Source organism: Eublepharis macularius, chromosome 14 (genome assembly GCF_028583425.1).
Source record: "Eublepharis macularius isolate TG4126 chromosome 14, MPM_Emac_v1.0, whole genome shotgun sequence".
Lineage (NCBI taxonomy): Eukaryota > Metazoa > Chordata > Lepidosauria > Squamata > Eublepharidae > Eublepharis > Eublepharis macularius.
The window spans coordinates 16,834,035-16,853,126 of NC_072803.1; positions in this window are offsets into that span (position 1 = coordinate 16,834,035).

Sequence of the window (19,092 nt, forward strand, 5' to 3'; positions counted from 1 at the left end):
AAACAGGCCCTAGCTTGATGGCTGTAAGACAGGAAGTAAAACCTGACTGATGTTAATATGTCCCCCATTAGTGAGAATTTTAATTGCCCATCAAACAGATTCTTATCTGCCTGGAGTTTAGGAGGATGAGAGGTAAGTGGAGGGGTAGCGTTCGAATACCATCAGTGACAATTTTATCTGGATTGGTTGGGAGAGGGGGAAAAAAGTACCAGAAATGTGTTTCCCATTTGAAAACGATGGAAATGAAAACTGATTGTCATAATTAAAGTAACACCTTCATAAAGAATCCAAATCAAATTTTCTGGCACTAGATGGCAAAGTCAAGGGGGAAATGTTCTTTTCTCAATTTAGCATGACAACAATGTGAACAGCAGCCAAAATGGGTCCTTAGTTCAGGTGCCGGTCTGAAGTGAAAGGATAGGGTAGGGGGGATGGACAAACTGCTAGTATCTTTTGTTTTTTTATTGGTTTATTGGTTAAACATTAAAATATTGTAAATGTTAATTGCATACAGTAAAAAATTCATAAATACATTTAGAACTAATTTATATCTGGATGAAAGATACTGAATATAAGGTAATCCTAAAATCTGAAAAGTTATGGTTTTTTTTTCTTCCATCTCTCAGTTAAATATACTTAATCTGGTTTGAAATCTCTGTCATTTTGCATGTTTTATCAATCCATTATTTTTTTCAATCCATTATTTAACTGTTGGCAACTTATAATTTACCATTTAGTAGCTATCAGTATTTTTTACAGACGTGAGTACACTTCAACTAATCTCACAGTGATATTTGAGAATAAATCCTTTTAAGTATCCAAGTAGTATGTTGGTGACTGCTTTAATGGTCAGAGCCAGCTCAGTAAAAAGTGTCTTTTATCACAGCTGTAAGCAGGCCAGGTTTCCTGTTACAGCAAGAGACTTCCACCATGGAGCCTCTGGGCAGGACAGTAATGGAGGAGCAGAGCTGCAATGTCAATTCTGGTACAAATTGGAAGTGACATCATTGCATTGGCATCATGCTCTAGGATTCACCCCAGACTCTATGGTTAAATTCTATGGCTCCCAGGAGTTGCCAGTGCATGGCTGGCCACCTGAAGCTCAGGTAGCAGGAGATATAAAAGACAACTCCGGAGTACTGCTGCCAGCAAGGAAAGTCAATGCTGACCTTGAGAGAGCAGGGGTCTGACTCAGCACAAGGCAACTTGATGAGTTCATTCTCCTCCCCCCCCCTCCAAACCACATTTGCTTTCCCATCCACTTTTGCTCCAAGGCCTAATGCTTTAAAAGAAATCATTTGTGAATTATCCAGAGCTGTTTTCTGTGTTGTACGATTCAATCTTTTTCCTTATCCCCATAGAACACAAAGATGCAGGGAACCGAGCGAATGACAGAGGCATTGCTCTTGGACTGGCAAAGGCCCTGGCTCAGTACACCAGGCGTCTTCAATCGCTGATAACTGCAAGGACAAGTATCTGTTCTCACTTGTATTAAATGTAAGCCTTAAACAATCAATGTTCTTGTGTGGGAGACAACATGATAAATTACACATCCCAATCAATATCCTTTAGTGCATATTGGTTTTAAAAGGTTTATGGGCAAACAAACTCTGACCATTTTCAATATTGCCCTTTTCCCCCAAATCAATGGCTACTGTAATTGCAAGAGGGGAAAGCACAAGGAGGGAGAGGAGTGCAGATCATTTTTGGAATGCATGCTGTGTGCTAGGAATTAGCTAGCAAGAGCAAAAGATCTTTCAGTCTGCGTGAACGTACGAGGGTGACTTATTACTGTAGCAGGTCATTGGTCTATATTTGCCCAGTGCCGCATGATCTGACTAGCAGCAGCTCTCCAGGTCCTTAAGCAGAAGACTTCCCCTGCATTGCAACTAAACTTTGGGTTCTTGTCAGTGCCAAATGGCCTTGGTTCTTGGGGCCAGGGTACACACGTGGAGGCCAGCATTCCATGTGATTAGCCATACATATGCAGGGCTTGTTACAGTTACAGTTCTGCCTCTTTCACTGGCTTCACCCTTGGGAGGGGGGGGGTTCTCATGTTCTGGGCAGGTTAGAGTCTCCTCATCACTGTGTGTGTAAAGTCCCCAAGTCGCGCCCAACTTATGTTGGCCCCAGCAAGGAGCTTTCAAGGCAAGTGAGAAGCAGAGGTGGTTTGCCATTGCATTCCTAACCAGAGTCTTCCTTGGAGGTTGCCCATCCAAGTACTGACCCTGCTTAGCTTCCAAGATCTGATAAGATCAGGCTATACCATACTGCCTTCTCTCCCCTGCCCATCACCAGCCTTGGCTTTTGCTACCCTGTGAAGTAGGTTGGGCTGAGGGTGTGCTACTGGACCAAGGTCATTCAGCAAGCTTCCATGGCAGAATAAGGTTTCACACCTTGGTCTCCCAGACCGTCGCCCGTCACTGTAACTATTACTCCACACTAGGGTTACCAGTCCCCCTGTGGAAGCAGAGCATCCCTTGCTCCCAGACTCTGCCCCCTGCACCACTCACCTGGCTGGCGGGGTGGGGGTGGGGGTACAGGGAATGGGCTCAGGAGTTCCAGAGTGCACTTGTGCGTGCTGTGGAGCATTTCCTTGTCGCACCAGGAATAACTTAATTCCCAGTGCAACAAGGAAATGACTTCCTTGCAGGGCTGATTTAACGAAAGTAAGATAAGTCCCTCTTGTCCCCCATCCTTCTGTCCCCTGGTTGGGGCTCCAGGAGACCTGGCAACTCTACTCCACACTTGTTCACAAGTGTTTTTTCAACCGGTACCATAATAAATTACTGAGCAGATGCAAAGGTTAACTTTTTCTGAACTTGTCAGAGTGATCAGATCAGGATTTTGCTTCCCTAGTAAACTAGAGCGCCTGCTCAAAGTAAATTTGCCTGTTGATTAGGTTTGCATCAAAATTCTCAGTAGCCCAGAAGGAACAGCAAAGGCAGAGTATTATCATGTTGTCAATTTCCTTCTCTTTAGAGCTTTGCACTTTCTAGCAATGTGGGAGTACAGAGAACGTTGGTAGCAGATACTTCCCCCCCTCTCCCCCCAATCGGATTGGATACAAAAACAAGATGTTTGAATATCTGGGAACCCTGCTTCCTCTGAGGCTTCGAATGACAGGCAGAGAGCCACCTCATGATATGTGCTGCATTCAAACATTGCTTTGAATATTCATTCAGCTCTAATTCCATTTCGGCCAGGGAGAATCAAACGGCCCACCCCAGGATCATTTTCAGGCATCGCTTAAGGGACTTGGCTGTGGTGCCCTTGAAAGTTAATGGACAGTTTCTCATTATCTCTCCCAGGCTTTGGATCATAGCAAGATGCTTGCAGTGCACTGAGCTGTGTGGAGCTACCTCTGGAGACTTGCAGTCTACACACAGGTGTTTACATATTTCCCTGCCTCCCCAGCTGGCATCTATTATCCCAGGTAGACAGGGTAATTATTACACGAGGCGAAAGAACTGACTCAGCACGGAAGGCAAATGAAAGGCCCTAATACTTGTGGTGGTGTTCAGAAGGATGGCGTTAATTATGATGGATTCTGTTGCAGTGCTGGGAGCTGTAAATAGTTAGGTTCCTTGGATGCCCCCGTCCTCACCCTCATTCTTCATAAGCGAGGATCCGTCACTGTCAGATAGGACAAAATCCTGTTTGATTTCACTGGACTTTCAGCACCTGCTACACTGGGAACTGGGGGCAATAAAAATGGTGAATTTTGCCTGTTACGGGAGAGGAGGGAAAAGAACTCCAACCCTCATGCTGAAACAGTACAAGCAGGGCTTTTTTTCAGCAGGAACGCGGGGGAACGGAGTTCCGGAACCTCTTGAAAATGGTCACATGGCTGGTGGCCCCGCCCCCTGATCTCCAGACAGAGGGGAGTTTAGATTGTCCTCGGCACCGCTCAGCGGCGCGGAGGGCAATCTCAACTCCCCTCTGTCTGGAGATCAGGGGGCGGGGCCACCAGCCATGTGAACGTTTTCTCCAAGGGCAACCCACTGAGTTCTACCACCGCTTTTCCCAGAAAAAAAGCCCTGGGTACAAATGTGGGCATTCTGCAAAGGTGAGGTGGTATGTTGGCACCAATGAGACAGGTCCCAGTCCGTATACTTCAGCCAGTAGTGGAGCGTTTGTGTTTTTTGCCCTATAGAGCTATTGTGTAATAACAACAACGCAACGGCGTGCTTATATACCGCCCTTCTGGACAGATGAGTACCACACTCAGATCTGTGAACAGTGTCAGTGTTGTTATCACACCCACAATACAGCTGGGGAGCTGGGGTTTAGAGGCATGGCTTACCCAAGGCCATCTGCTGAACTCATGGCAGTGGTGGGATTTGAGCCAGCAGAGTGCTGATTTGCAACCCAATCATTTTACCATTATGTTACAGCAGCTCAATAAATCTCGAAAGGAAAAGACAACAGTATATAAAGTGGGTTTCGTTAAATGGTGGATTTCATCATCAAAACCTTGTAAGGGCTTCTGCTGATTTTTTTTTTTTTGGCAACTCGATCCAGGGACTGCCCTCCCCAACCCACCCTGCTGCTCAAGCCAAGAATGAGTTTGCTTGGGAAACAGTCCTTCATCCAGTTTGATGTAGTGGTTAAGAGCGGCGGGATTCTAATCTAGAGAACCAGGTTTGATTCCCCACTCCTCCACTTGAAGCCAGCTGGGTGACCTTGGGCTAGTCACAGCTCTCTGGAGTTCTCTCAGCCTCACCCACCTCACAGGGTGATTATTGTTGTGGGGATAATGATGACATACTTTGTAAACTGCTCTGAGTGGGCATTAAGATATCCTGAAGGGCGGTATATAAATCAAATGTTGTTGTTGTTATCCTTATTTGTGGATGCTCATCAATTAGCTCTACCTCTGTTCTGCACCAGGAGTCACCAAGATTTTCTTTAATGAGATACTTCTGAGCAATGGAAAGTGCATCTTCCCCCTTCATAGTATATTATGAAATTTAGTTCTGTCCTAGAAACAGAACATGGACTAGAATAAGCGCCAGAAATGAAGCTATCAGCTAAGTAGCACAGAAAACCCCTGTGAAATAAAAGCTTTTTAAAAAAGAAAGCCTAGATCAGATCTTTTCATGATCTTCTCCTGGGTCTTCCAAGGGGTGCACAAGCTACTCTGCAGCAGCCAGCAAGCTACCAGTAAGCATGAGCTACATGTTGGAGACCCTCATTCTGGATAGTCACTCTGTTGCTGCCATCCTTAGTTATGGCCTATCCACTTGCATGGTGGTGGTGGTGGAGAATGCCATGAAGTCACACCTGACTTATGGCGATCCCTAGTGGGGTTTTCAAGGGAAGAGACTAACAAAGGTGGTTTGCCATTGCCTGCCTCTGCATAGCAACTCTGGTCTTCTTTGGATTCTCCCAACCAATTACTAAGCGAGGCCAACTCTGCTTAGCTTCTGAGATCTGATGAGATCGGGCTTGCCTGGGCTATCCAGGTCAGGGTGTTTACTTGTGTATTCTTTTTTCTTGTTCTAAGCCACTTGTGGTTCTTTTCAGAGAAAAGCAGGATTTAAATACAACAGACTACTATCAAGGCCCTTCAAAAAGCCTTCAAACTGTAGTTACCCTACAGGTCACTTTGGCCTGAGATGTGTTAATTTAGTCTGTTGCTTTTAATGGTTTGCATCAGGGCTCATTTTGAGGGGGAACGTGCAAGAATGCAGTTTTGGCAGTTCCCCAAAGAGATCACATGTCAGGTGGCCCTGCCCGCCTGACTCTTGGCCATTTTGGGCCCATTTCAGCCTGGATTGTGGCCGAAACTGCCCGGATTGGGCCTCTGACAGGTGGTGGATCACTCTCCCACTCAGAAGTGGCCGGATCCTGACCATTTTGGGCCCAATTTCGGCCCTGAATGACTAGGATTGGGTCCAAAGTAGCCAGGATAGGTGATGTCAGGGGGTGTGGCATATGCAAATGAGTTATGGTAATGATTTCCTCCAGCTCTTTTTCTACAACACTGTTCCTGAAATGAAATCCTGCACTCAAATCATAGTTGACTTATGGCAAACCCTGGTTGGGTTTTCATAGCAGGAGACTAACAAAGGGGCTTTGCCATTACCTGCCTCTGCAACTCTGGTCTTCGTTGGAGGTCTCCCATCCAATTATTAACCAAGGCTGACCCTGCTTAGCTTCCGAGATGTGATGAGATTGGGTTTGCTTGGGCTATCCAGGTCAGGGCATCCACTTATACAGTCCAGGAATATTTATGTTACCACATTCCAGGAACAACATGAAGCAATTGCAAAAGGATCACCTTTCCTGGCCAATTTGAAAGAAATCCCCAAAGAATTCAGGCTCAGACTTCGTGTCAAAATGCTTTGCAGCTGCACGAAGGCTGCTTGCACTACAGAATCACGGCTTAGTCATTTTTTGTTTGATGAGTTTCCATTACACTGTGTTGCAGCTTATGGCTGCTTTTTCCACCTGCTTTTTCACCCTTCCTCCAAGGATATGGTCAGGTCATTACTTTTTAAGCACACACATGTGCCTTTCAAGGCCTACTTTTCAAGCACAGTTGGCCCCTTCTTTGCATTTGTGCAGTAGAATGTATTATTTAAATTGCTGACAGTGGATACATTGTCTGGTGTTGTACTGACACAGTCAGAAGGATCTATCACGATGCAAGGATTTATCACAATCTATATCACCAAGGTTTCATGGACAGGCCACACACCTTTGTGTAAACACAGTTTCTCTTTCCCCACATCAACTTTACCTTGTAAAAACAGACATACTTCTTAGTGTTAATTTTGCATCTCTTGTGTAGAAATGGCTAACAAACGGCATAAAAACAGCATCAAAAAACATCAATGGCAAAAGGAAGCAAATCAACATCAATGCCAATAGCAAAATACAGAATTTAAAAAAGGAACAAAAGTGACCTTAATTCTTGACAATTCCTCCTAGGTGCCCAGATTTTTGCATTCCTGCCCAGAGTCATAAAGTATCCACAAGGATTTCAGGAAAGAAAAACTCCCTGGGCTGAATTACCTCCCCAGCCTCAACATGATTGCCAGGCAGAAAGTTCTACTTGGAAGATTTTCATCTGTGAAAAATAGTTTTAATTCCTAATGTGCTGCGGGGATATTTGTTCTACAACAGCTTGAGCTTAAGTCAAATGTTTTGCATTCCCCGCATCCAAATGATTAATAAGCAAACAGAGAATTCAGAAAGACTTTTGGGAAGGAGGGACAGATGGGTTTTATTATTATCACTATTATGGAAATTATTATCATTATTATTTATCAGCCAAATAGAAAAAAAGTGCCCCCCCCCCCGCTGCCACCAACTACGTGCATTCTCCTGGAATTACGACTGATCTCCCGAAGATAGAGATCAGTTCCCCTGGAAAAAAATGGCTGCTTAAATGGGTGGACTCTATGGCATTATATCCTGCTGACATCCCTCCCCTGCCCAAAACCTGACACCCATAGACTCCACACTGCAAATCTCCAGGAATTTCCCATCCCAAAGCTGGCAATGCTACACATTCCACAATGCAAGGGATGGCGCCTGATGACAGACTGCGAGAAAAAGAGGCGTCTCGGGGGAGAATTACAAGTCACTGTCTTTTGTCTGGGTTCCTTTGGCAGGGGGAATCCCTTGGCTGAAGGATAGAAACCCTGCGAATTTGACCACAAACCAAAATATTATAGGGAGAAATGTCTTCGCAAATAACACCAAGAGAAATAGTAAATACAGTCAGACCATGTTGTAATAACATTAAAGAATCTAAACAACATGAGTCCAATCTGAACCTGAATCACCTGAGGTTTTCCATTGATTCTGGCCCCATACTGCAACAATTTATCCCCTGATTTCTGCATGCATTTTTTTGGCTTTAGTTTGCCTTTGCCTTCACTTCAGGTTTTTTGTTTTCCCCATCCCCCCCCCCCCCCCACCGCCCAGGTTCTTTTGATACCACTTTTACCCTGATCTTTTTCTGGAACAACAACAACCACATTCAATTTATATACTGCTCTTCAGGACAACACCCACCCAGAACGATTTATAAAGTAGTTTATTATTATCTCCACAACAATCACCCTGTGAGGTGGGTGGGGCTGAGAGAGCTCTGGAAGAGCTGTGACTGACCCAAGGTCACCCAGATGACTTTAGGTGGAGGAGCGAGTAATCAAACCCAGTTCTCCAGATTATAGCCTTGCCATTCTTAACCACTACACCAAACTGGAAGCTGATTCTGAGTCGATTTTTTCCTTGTGTGTAATACTTCTTTCAGTTTTGTTTGTCCCCCCCCCTCCTATCCATCTCCAACCCATTTCGCAGTGATTGGACAGTCATCATCAAACCACTCCCCCTCCACTTCCTTCTTTCCTGTTCTTTTGTTTTTTTAAAACTATCATTTTCATATTGATAGATTGACCTACCATTGTAACAATAGATAGAGCAGATTCTTGGAGTTCTCAACTTTCATTTTTTAAAAAGTAAATCTCTAGCTCGTTCCTTATATTTTGGCAAGGGAAAGGGCTAGAGACATGCTTTAAAAAATAGATCCCGAGAAGTCAGAGAATCCACCGCATCTATTATTGAGATGGTAGATCAATATATTGAAATGAAAAATGACCATTTTTTAAAAAGATGTAAAAGCCTTGGTGGCCCAGGGGCAGGAGGTGCCACTTCCAGCACCAAAAAAAGTAGCATGGTTTGAAAAGCGCATAGCTGCTGCTGCTCCAGGCTGCATCCAAAAAGAAGTCAGTTTGCTGTGCTGGTGCCAGCCACTATCTCCAGGCTTTGAGTTAGCCTGGGTGGGGATCTCTGGTTTGGACCATGGGGGGACTTAGATATAGGTAGTAGAGCTGCTCCCTTTTTAGGTTTCCCTATGAAAAGGCTTCCTTGTGTTCATTTTCAATCTTTTCTTTAAAATCAGAACTTATATTAATACTAGAATCAAAGCCCGTTGTGCAAATAAATATAATGGGCTCTAGAGAGCTGGGGCTAGGGAGGGCTGGCGGCGGGGGGTGGGGGTGTCTGGGAAAGGCTGAGAGGCAGAAGGAGTCTGGAGAGGGCTGGCAGGTAGGGGGCAAGGGGGGTCTGGAGAGGGCTGGCAGATAGGATGGCAAGGGGGTTTGGGGAGGGCTGAGAGGCAGGAGGGATGTGGGGAGAGTTGGCAGGTAGGGGGCAAGGGGGTCTGGGCAGGGCTGGAGGGTAGGGAGGGCAAGGGGGGTCTGGGGAGGGCTGAGAGGCAGAAGGGGTCTGGGGAGAGCTGCAAGGTAGGAGGGGTCTGGGGAGAACTTGCAGGTAGGGAGGGCAAGGGGAGTTTGGGGAGGGCTGAGAGTCAGGAGGGGTCTGGGAAGAGCTGAGAGGCAGGAGGGGTCTGGAAAGGGATGGCAGGTAGGAAGGGAAAGGGGGGTTTGAGGAGGGTAGAGAGGCAGGAGGGGTGTGGGGACAGATGGCAGGTAGGGGGCAAGGGGTCTGGGCAGGGCTGGAGGGTAGGGAGGGCAAGGGGGGTCTGGGGAGAGCTGAGAGGCAGAAGGGGTCTGGGGAGAGCTGAGAGGCAGGAAGGGTCTGGAAAGGGATGGCAGGTAGGAAGGGCAAGGGGGGTTTGGGGAGGGTGGAGAGGCAGGAGGGGTGTGGGGACGGATGGCAGGTGGGGGCAAGGGGGGTCTGGGAAGGGATGGCAGGTAGGAAGGGCAAGGGGGGTTTGGGGAGGGTGGAGAAGCAAGAGGGGTGTGGGGACAGATGGCAGGTGGGGGCAAGGGGGGTCTGGGAAGGGATGGCAGGTAGGGAGGGCAAGAGGGGTTGGGGAGGGCAGAGAGGCAGGAGGGGTCTGGGGAGAACTGGCAGGCAGGGAGGGAGTGGTGATGGAGATTGCCATCAAGCCATAGCTGACTTATGGTGACCCCTGGCAGGGTTTTCATGGCAAGAGACTAACAAAGGTGGTTTGCCATTTCCTGTCTCTGCAAGCCTGGTCTTCCTTGGAGGTCTCCCATCCAATTACTAATCCAGGCTGACCCTGCTTAGCTTCTGGTGAGATCAAGCTTGCCTGGGCTGTCCAGGTCAGGGCATAGTGATGTAAGCATGCACAAAAAAATTAAAACGGTGTGTGCAGTGATGTTACCAGTTATGTCCCCGATGATGACAGCCTGCTCACTTGAAAATCCAGATTATTTAAGGCATAAGCAGAACAAAATAAACCAAATCCACAACTGTAAAAAATGCCGAGGGAGGGTAGACATACAGAAGAGCAGTACCCAAACCAATTCCAATGCCTGGTGATTGACTGCTAAAAAAATCAGGAATAAGTCGAGTGTGCAGAAAAGTCCAAATATACCATGCGACAAACACTCTTGTCCAAAATGTTGTAAAGCGAGTGGCTTTAAGAAGGCTGATTCTGGAAATGAACGAAAGAAATAAAAAAAAACCAGAAAAGGATTCAGCCACACATGCTATTTTACTCCTCAACAGCGCACAAAATTCAATCCGTTTCAGAATCATCTTACTTTTTTTCAGTATAGACAATTGCATTAATTGACACTTATATTTTTGTCTCCTGTCTTGCCTCTAGACCAGCATTCATTATTATATTTATTTTTTAAAAAACCTTATGCGATGAAATCAACCTCATTAATGAATTCGTTGTCTTTAATTAGCAATGGAATAAAACAGTATACAAACTGAATTTCCTTTTAAAGAACTAGCCAGAAATGCGGGCCAGATCCCTTCCTGACCCAGTTTTAGTTATTAGAATACTGCTTCCGAGGTTGTGAGTGAAAGAATGCTATAATTAATGGAGAGAAAGGACCAATGCTTCTGGCCAAACTCCTCGGGCTAAGGATAGAAACTGGAGTGATTTCTAATATTTGCCTTCAATACAAGGCAAACATCAGGACCTCAAATTTTTCTCCAGGTTGGATTGCAATCCAAGCCAGAGAAGAATTTCTTCTCCTGTTCCTCTTCCCTCTTCTCCTCTTTTCCCTTCCTTCCCAATACCCTCAACTTCACATACCTGTAGCAGAGGAAGTATTGCAGCATGGCCACCAATAACCCTGTACCTAATACATGACTTGGAACTCCACAAATAGGGGTTTGCAGGGCTTTTTTTCTAGGAAAAGAGATGGTGGAACTCAGTGGGTTGCCCTCGGAGAAAATGGTCACATGGTTGGTGGCCCCGCCCCCTGATCTCCAGACAGAGGGGAGTTTAGATTGCCCTCCGTGCCGCTCCAGCGGTGCGGAGGGCAATCTAAACTCCTCTCTGTCTGGAGATTAGGGGGCGGGGCCACCAGCCATGTGACCATTTTCAAGAGGTTCTGGAACTCCGTTCCACCACGTTCCAGCTGAAAAAAAGCCCTGGGGGTTTGAATCCCTTCCTGTAAACATATTCCCTTTGGCCCCGACTCATTGATCCATGGCAGCTCCAGTTAAAGAGACTCAGATACCCCAAAAAACCTTGTGCCACCTGAGATCCTAGAGAGTGGTTGGCAGTCTGAAGGGACAATACTTCCTAGAGGAACCAATGGTTTGACCCTGTACAACGCATTTGTATATATTCACTTATTGTACCTGCTTTAACTGTGTACCTGCCTTTCTCCTCCTCTCTCCTCAACTAACATACGTTGCCAACATACGTTGACTTTACAAATGATCAGTGTGTGTGTGTGTGTGTGTATGTGTATGTTCTGTGCAGTCAAGTCACTTATGGCTTATGGCAACCCTATGAATGAAAGACCTCCAAATCATCCTATCGTTAACAGCCTTGCTCCGATCTTGTAAACTGGCTTCCTGTATTGACTCCAGCCATCTCATTTTGAGTCTTCCTCTTTTCCTATTGCCTTCTATCTTTCCTAGCATTATTGTATTTTCCAGTGAGTCTTGTCTTCTCATGATGTGACCAAAGTACAATAGCCTCAGGGCCAAGCTACAAGTGACGAATGACACTTGAAGGACAAGTGTATTTCTCCCTGTTCACTTGCCCTCCACTCGATCCACTTGCCGTTCAAATGTCATTTGTCACTTGTAGCTTGGCCCTCAGTTTTGTCATTTAAGTTTCTAGGTAGAATTCAGGCTTTATTTGATCTAGAACACCTTTATTTGTCTTTTTTGCCATCCATAGTATCCATAAAGTTCTCCTCCAGCACCGAATTTCAAATGAGTCAATTTTCTTCCTGCCAGCTTTCTTCGTTGTCCAACTTTCACATCCATACATAGTAATGAGGAATACCATAGTTTGGATTATCCTGCTCTTAGTCCTTAGTGATGGACCCTTATCCATAAGGATCTTTTCTAGTTTCTTCATGGCTGCCAAGTCTCAATTTCCTTTTGATTTCTTGGTTACTACTACTGGAACCGAATCTTGCTCTTAATCTGTGGTGTCTCTTCTGGTAGGACCAGATTAGGGTTAACAATACTACATTTCAGCCAATACAAAATTCAAAGCTAAATTCAGGATTCATTCCTGGGCAAAAAAATTTAGAGTTTAAAAGGAAGTTAGAAGAGTTTCAGCAAGTCAAATGCAATTCTTAGGGTGGTTGCTGGCACTCCTAGGTTGTCACTAGATTTTAACTACATGGAAATTCAAAGCAGATTTGAGGCAGTGCCTCAGGCAACACATTGGAGGAATTTTCATGAAAACAAAGAATTTCAAACATAGCACCTCGGTTTCTCAAGAGACTTTTGCACATGTCGAAAATCAGAAAAGACCATTCCACAACATGATCATTGCAGTGGAAGGAATGTATGAATAGAGTTTAAGGGAGGAAAGAGATGCAGCATACTTACTGAGAAGCCATGCCATTCCACTGTTCCCTATGTTGCAGAAATAAAATTTCCTTTCAATTCAGTAAGACTTGAATTTCTCATTCACATTGTTTCAGTCTCTGAATCTCCATTTTGATTGTCTCTCTCCCTCATTTTCTGCCATGCCATTTTCTGCTTCCTTGTGTTAATTTTTCTCCCCATAAAACATGCATGTTTTTCAACCTTAGTGCACCAATAAATCAACATTAGACATGATGTGCATGTTAGATATATAAATAATGGGGTGGATCCATTCAACCATCTTCCAAGTAGCCTTTTCTCCAGCTTAAAACATCTTCCTCCAACTTCAATGGCTCTTCCTCCAACCGAAGAGCCTCTTAAATTGGAGGAAGACTCCTTAGATTGGAGGAAGGCTTCAATCTTGAGCAAAAAGGAAATGTGGGGCATATAAAAATAACAAATGAATGTTGCTAGGTGGAATGATAGGTTAGGGGTGGGATCCTTCCCAATGTATACTGTTGTCCGGACAGAGGCCGAGATGGTAGGGGAAGTGAGAATCAGAGAGGTGCAGTCATACAAGGAAGCATTTACCAGACAGCCTGAGGGCCAGGCTACACATGACGAATGACGCTTGAACGGCAAGTGTATTTCTCCCTGTTCACTTGCCCTCCACTCAATCCACTTGCCCTTCAAGTGTCATTCGTCATGTGTAGTTTGGCCCTGAGTTATCATCACCAGCCATGCATAATGATTCACAATGACAGGTAAGTAAATAGGGCTAGCCCTAAAATACCGCTATATTTTTTCAGTGTCTCTTTTCTCCTGTGGGTTTGGATCAGCAAACCTCCTGGCTCTCCATCTGACCATGAAGCTTTAGCTATCGAGTGAAATTATCAGTGTGTAGGCATCTTGGGCTCTGCTGCACTTGATAGTATTGGAGAAGCATCCACTGAGCCAAGCTACAAGTGACGCCTGACACAGGTTGGACACTTGTCAGCTTACCTCAAGTTTTGATGGGAAATGTAGACGTCCTGGTCTTACAGCTTGGCTCTCCATTTAATTAAAGTTTACAGAACCCCCCCCCCACACACACACACAGCGGAGGGGAAGGGGGGCGCCCAGCAAGAGCCCGACGCCTGCACTCCCCTCCTGACCGCATGTTCTCCCTCCCATAGACTGTCGTTCTGTAAACTTCTGTAAGCTGCAAGACCAGGATGCCTACATTTCCCATCAAAACTTGAGGGAAGCTGACAAGTGTCCAACCTGTGTCAGGCATCACTTGTAGCTTGGCTCTCAGGGCTTTCCTCCAAGCACACTGGGGATGTCTGTCTCCTTCTTTACAGCTATTCCAACAGCCACCTTGTGCTCAGACCACACCTGGCTTTTATGTGGATCCAGTGGAGAGAAGGCTCCCCCATTCATTGTGCTATGGTGTCACTTCCAGGCCAGCCATATTTGCATCCAGATAACCCTAAAGTGTCACAGAGTTGACATGCAGCCTGGACAGCTGCAGCTTCTCATAAGTGTGGTTATAATGTATAAACGGTGTGTTTTTAATACACAACTTGAGTAAAAAAATTAAAACGAATCTGCAAAGCCACTGGTGAAAATTGTAGATCCAAAACAGTTAATCAAAATATGCAGCAGGATGTTAAAAAGTAGAAAATAGGGACCATTTGCAAATCCTAGTTTGAACCATTCCATATCTTACCATATCTTCTTTTTAACGAGAGGTACCACCCAATGAGCAGTCTTCATGAGCATTCTTCACCAGACCTTCATCTTCCCAGTTAGGAATACCAAGAAGATTCCACCTTCTCCCACCTTCTCATATTTTTCTATTCATCCTATGATTCAGGTCTGCCAGGCTGCAATGCCTGAAAAAAAAGTGATAACCAAGAGGACACACTCTGGCATTATCCCAACAGCCAGCTCCCAACCTGTGGTCATGTTTCCTTAGCTCATCTATCAATATTGTTTGTTTGTTTTTTAAATATGCACCGTACGATTTCTTTGAGCATCACTGTCTCTAACAGGCAAGTGTGTGATCATGAGCTTGGCCCATTACCACTGCAGGTGCGTAGCAGATTAGCTGCAAGACACCTCTGTGAGCCATCAAGCAAGCAAGCATTTATGGAATTAGGGGACAGCGTCTAATCACTCAGCCAGGAATTCTGTGCATTAAAGTCTCCTGCATTTATCAGGAACCCCCTCGCTGCTATTTTTCTCCAGCACTGGATTTGAAGAAAGCATCTTCGAAGGGAACTGAGTGACTCAGGGCTGGTCTTTTTTAGAGCTGAGACAAAAATATAGTGCTGTTCTTTGTGTGTGAACATGTTCAGCAATGCTGGAAAAATACACCGCCCCTTTTCTGTGATTTCCCCCCCAGCTCTTTTGCATACATTTTAGCCTATTAATTTGCACTTTCCACACTTCCCTTCCTTCTCGCTTGCCCTCATTGTTTACTTAACTAACAAAAGAGCGCTCAGTTTTGATAGGAAAACTCTGCCTCACCTGTTAGAATCTTCCAAAGCAGAAACATCTCTATGCCAATGAATGCAGATTCCCAAATTTATTTTCTCACAGGTTCCTTTGGATTTCAAGAAGATGTACCTCCGTGTAAGTATTTTAGGATTGCTACCTTAATTAAGATTCTAATTTAAGATTCTATTTTCTTATTTAATTATCATCTCTAGGTGCGTCTTCATTTGCATGTGCTTTATTTTTCACCAGAATAGAGAACATGAAGATGAGGGAAACCATTTTGGTTACGTATGCATGAACACCTGCTGGTTTGGCTCTATTTGCCAGTCACGAACAAGGAGCTGATTAGGGATGTGCGTTTCGGCATTCAGAATGCCGAAAGAATGCCGAAACAAAAGTGTTTCGGCTTCTTTCAGGGAATGCCGAAACGTTTCGGGGAATCCCGAAACGTTTCGGGTAGCCGAAAGAAAAAAGCCGAAACGTTTCGGGATTCTTTCGTCTTTCATTCGGCTTTTCAATGGGAAAATGCCTCCGTCTTCCCAGACGTCTGGGGGAGGCATCTTCCCACCGAATAAGCCCAAAATTGGTGGGGACCTTCCTCTAACCCTTCTCTAACAACCACCCAAGTTTCAGACAGATTGGACTTTGGGGGGCCATGTTATGGCCCCCCAAAGCAGGTCCCCCCATCCTCCCATAAAGGAGCATCTTCTTCATTATTTCCTATGGGGAAAAAATGAAGAAGCAGGCTTCCTTTGCCAGGGGTGGCATTTTGCATGCAAAATGCCCCCTTACCCTCAGGGGCCCTTCTCCCACCCCTCCTCCCACCCCCCACCAAGGCTCAGCCTGCTCCCACTTGGGGGGGCCATTTCATGGCCTCCCCAAGTAGGTGCTCTAATCTCTACCACTGACAGCTGGGGGAGGCTTGTGTTGCCAGGGGTGGCATTTTGCATGCAAAATGCCCCCCAACCCTCTGGGGCCCTTCTCCCACCCCTCCTCCCACCCCCCACCAAGGCTCAGCCTGCTCCCACTTGGGGGGGCCATTTCATGGCCTCCCCAAGTAGGTCCTCTCAGCCCCTAAATTCCACCCCTTACAGCTCCACACAAACCCAATTCCCCCCAGCTGCCACACACAGACCCAAATCCCCACATTAGCCCCTCACAGACCCAAATCCACCCCCACCTGCCCCACACCCATAACCCCAGGAACAGGCTGGCAAAGGCCAGCCCTCTCCCTTTGTTCCCTATGCTGGGAACTTCTAAACTCTCTTTCCCTGGGCAATTCTGCACAGCCCAGGGGTGCCACAATGGTGGGCACACTTCTGAGTGCCAGCTGGTCTCTGTGAAAGAGCACCTGAACCACAGACACCCTCCCTCAAATTCCCCCACCACCTACAGAGATGGCTGGCCAGCCAGCCCCATTGTTCCCTATGATGGGAACCAACTGCACAACAAAGAATAAAACAAGAACAACACAAAATAAAGTTTTTTAAAAATTATTTTCTCCCTTCCAAAGTACAAGTAGGCAAAGCATTATGACACATAACACCAGCAGTCCCCCACACAGAAAAATAACACAACTCACTTAACATCAGAGAATCACAAAGCACGATTCCTGTCAAAAACACTTTATTTCTTGAACAGCTTTAGGCTACACAGCAGGGGGGGAACACCAAAGGGCATGGCAGCAGTATCTTACACAAAAATAACACAACTCACTTAACATCAGAGAATCACAAAAACACAATTCCTGGCAAAAACACTTTATTTGTTGAACAGCTTTAGGCTACACAGCAGGGGGGGAACACCAAAGGGCATGGAAGCAGTATCTTACACAAAAATAACACAACTCACTTAACATCAGAGAATCACAAAAACACATTTCCTGGCAAAAACACTTTATTTCTTGAACAGCTTTAGGCTACACAGCAGGGGGGGAACACCAAAGGGCATGGAAGCAGTATCTTACACAAAAATAACACAACTCACTTAACATCAGAGAATCACAAAAACACAATTCCTGGCAAAAACACTTTATTTCTTGAACAGCTTTAGGTTACACAGTAGGAGGGCACAAAAGGGCATGATAGCAATGTACTACAAAAAATAATACAACCCACTTCACCGTTTTTGACAGCAATTGTGTTTGTGTGATTCTCTGATGTGAAGTGAGTTGTGTTATTTTTGTGTAGTACACTGCTTTCCTGCTCTGTGGTGCCTTCCTACTGTGTAACCTAAAGCAGTTACAGAAATAAAGTGCTTTTGACAGCAATTTTTTGGGGTGATTCTTTAATGTGAAGTGAGTTGTGTTATTTTTGTGTAAGATACTGCTTCCATGCCCTTTGGTGTCCCCCCCCTGCTGTGTAGCCTAAAGCTGTTCAAGAAATAAAGTGTTTTTGACAGGAATTGTGCTTTTGTGATTCTCTGATGTTAAGTGAGTTGTGTTATTTTTGTGTAAGATACTGCTGCCAAGCCCTTTGGTGTTCCCCCCTGCTGTGTAACCTAAAGCTGTTCAAGAAATAAAGTGTTTTTGACAGGAATCGTGCTTTGTGATTCTCTGATGTTAAGTGAGTTGTGTTATTTTTCTGTGTGGGGGACTGCTGGTGTAATGTGTCATAATGCTTTGCCTACTTGTACTTTGGAAGGGAGAAAATAATTTTTAAAAAACTTTATTTTGTGTTGTTCTTGTTTTATTCTTTGTTGTGCAGTTGGTTCCCATCATAGGGAACAATGGGGCTGGCTGGCCAGCTATCTCTGTAGGTGGTGGGGGAATTTGAGGGAGGGTGTCTGTGGTTCAGGTGTTCTTTCACAGGGACCAGCTGGCACTCAGAAGTGTGCCCACCATTGTGGCACCCCTGGGCTGTGCAGAATTGCCCAGGGAAAGAGAGTTTAGAAGTTCCCAGCATAGGGAACAAAGGGAGAGGGCTGGCCTTTGCCAGCCTGTTCCTGGGGTTATGGGTGTGGGGCAGGTGGGGGTGGATTTGGGTCTGTGAGGGGCTAATGTGGGGATTTGGGTCTGTGTGCGGCAGCTGGGGGGGAATTGGGTTTGTGTGGGGCTGTAAGGGGTGGACTTTAGGGGCTGAGAGGACCTACTTGGGGAGGCCATGAAATGGCCCCCCCAAGTGGGAGCAGTCTGAGCCTTGGTGTGGGGTGGGAGGAAGGGTGGGAGAAGGGCCCCAGAGGGCTGGGGGGCATTTTGCATGCAAAATGCCACCCCTGGCAACACAAGCCTCCCCCAGCTGTCAGTGGTAGAGATTAGAGCACCTACTTGGGGAGGCCATGAAATGGCCCCCCCCAAGTGGGAGCAGGCTGAGCCTTGGTGGGGGGGTGGGAGGAGGGGTGGGAGAAGGGCCCCAGAGGGTTGGGGGGCATTTTGCATGCAAAATGCCACCCCTGGCAACACAAGCCTCCCCCAGCTGTCAGTGGTAGAGATTAGAGCACCTACTTGGGGAGGCCATGAAATGCCCCCCCCAAGTGGGAGCAGGCTGAGCCTTGGTGGGGGGTGGGAGGAGGGGTGGGAGAAGGGCCCCTGAGGGTAAGGGGGCATTTTGCATGCAAAATGCCACCCCTGGCAAAGGAAGCCTGCTTCTTCATTTTTTCCCCATAGGAAATAATGAAGAAGATGCTCCTTTATGGGAGGATGGGGGGACCTGCTTTGGGGGGCCATAACATGGCCCCCCAAAGTCCAATCTGTCTGAAACTTGGGTGGTTGTTAGAGAAGGGTTAGAGGAAGGTCCCCACCAATTTTGGGCTTATTCGGTGGGAAAATGCCTCCTCCAGGCGTCCTGGAAGACGGAGGCATTTTCCCATAGAAAAAAGCCGAAAGAATGCCGAAATAATGCCGAAAGAATCCCGAATCCCGAA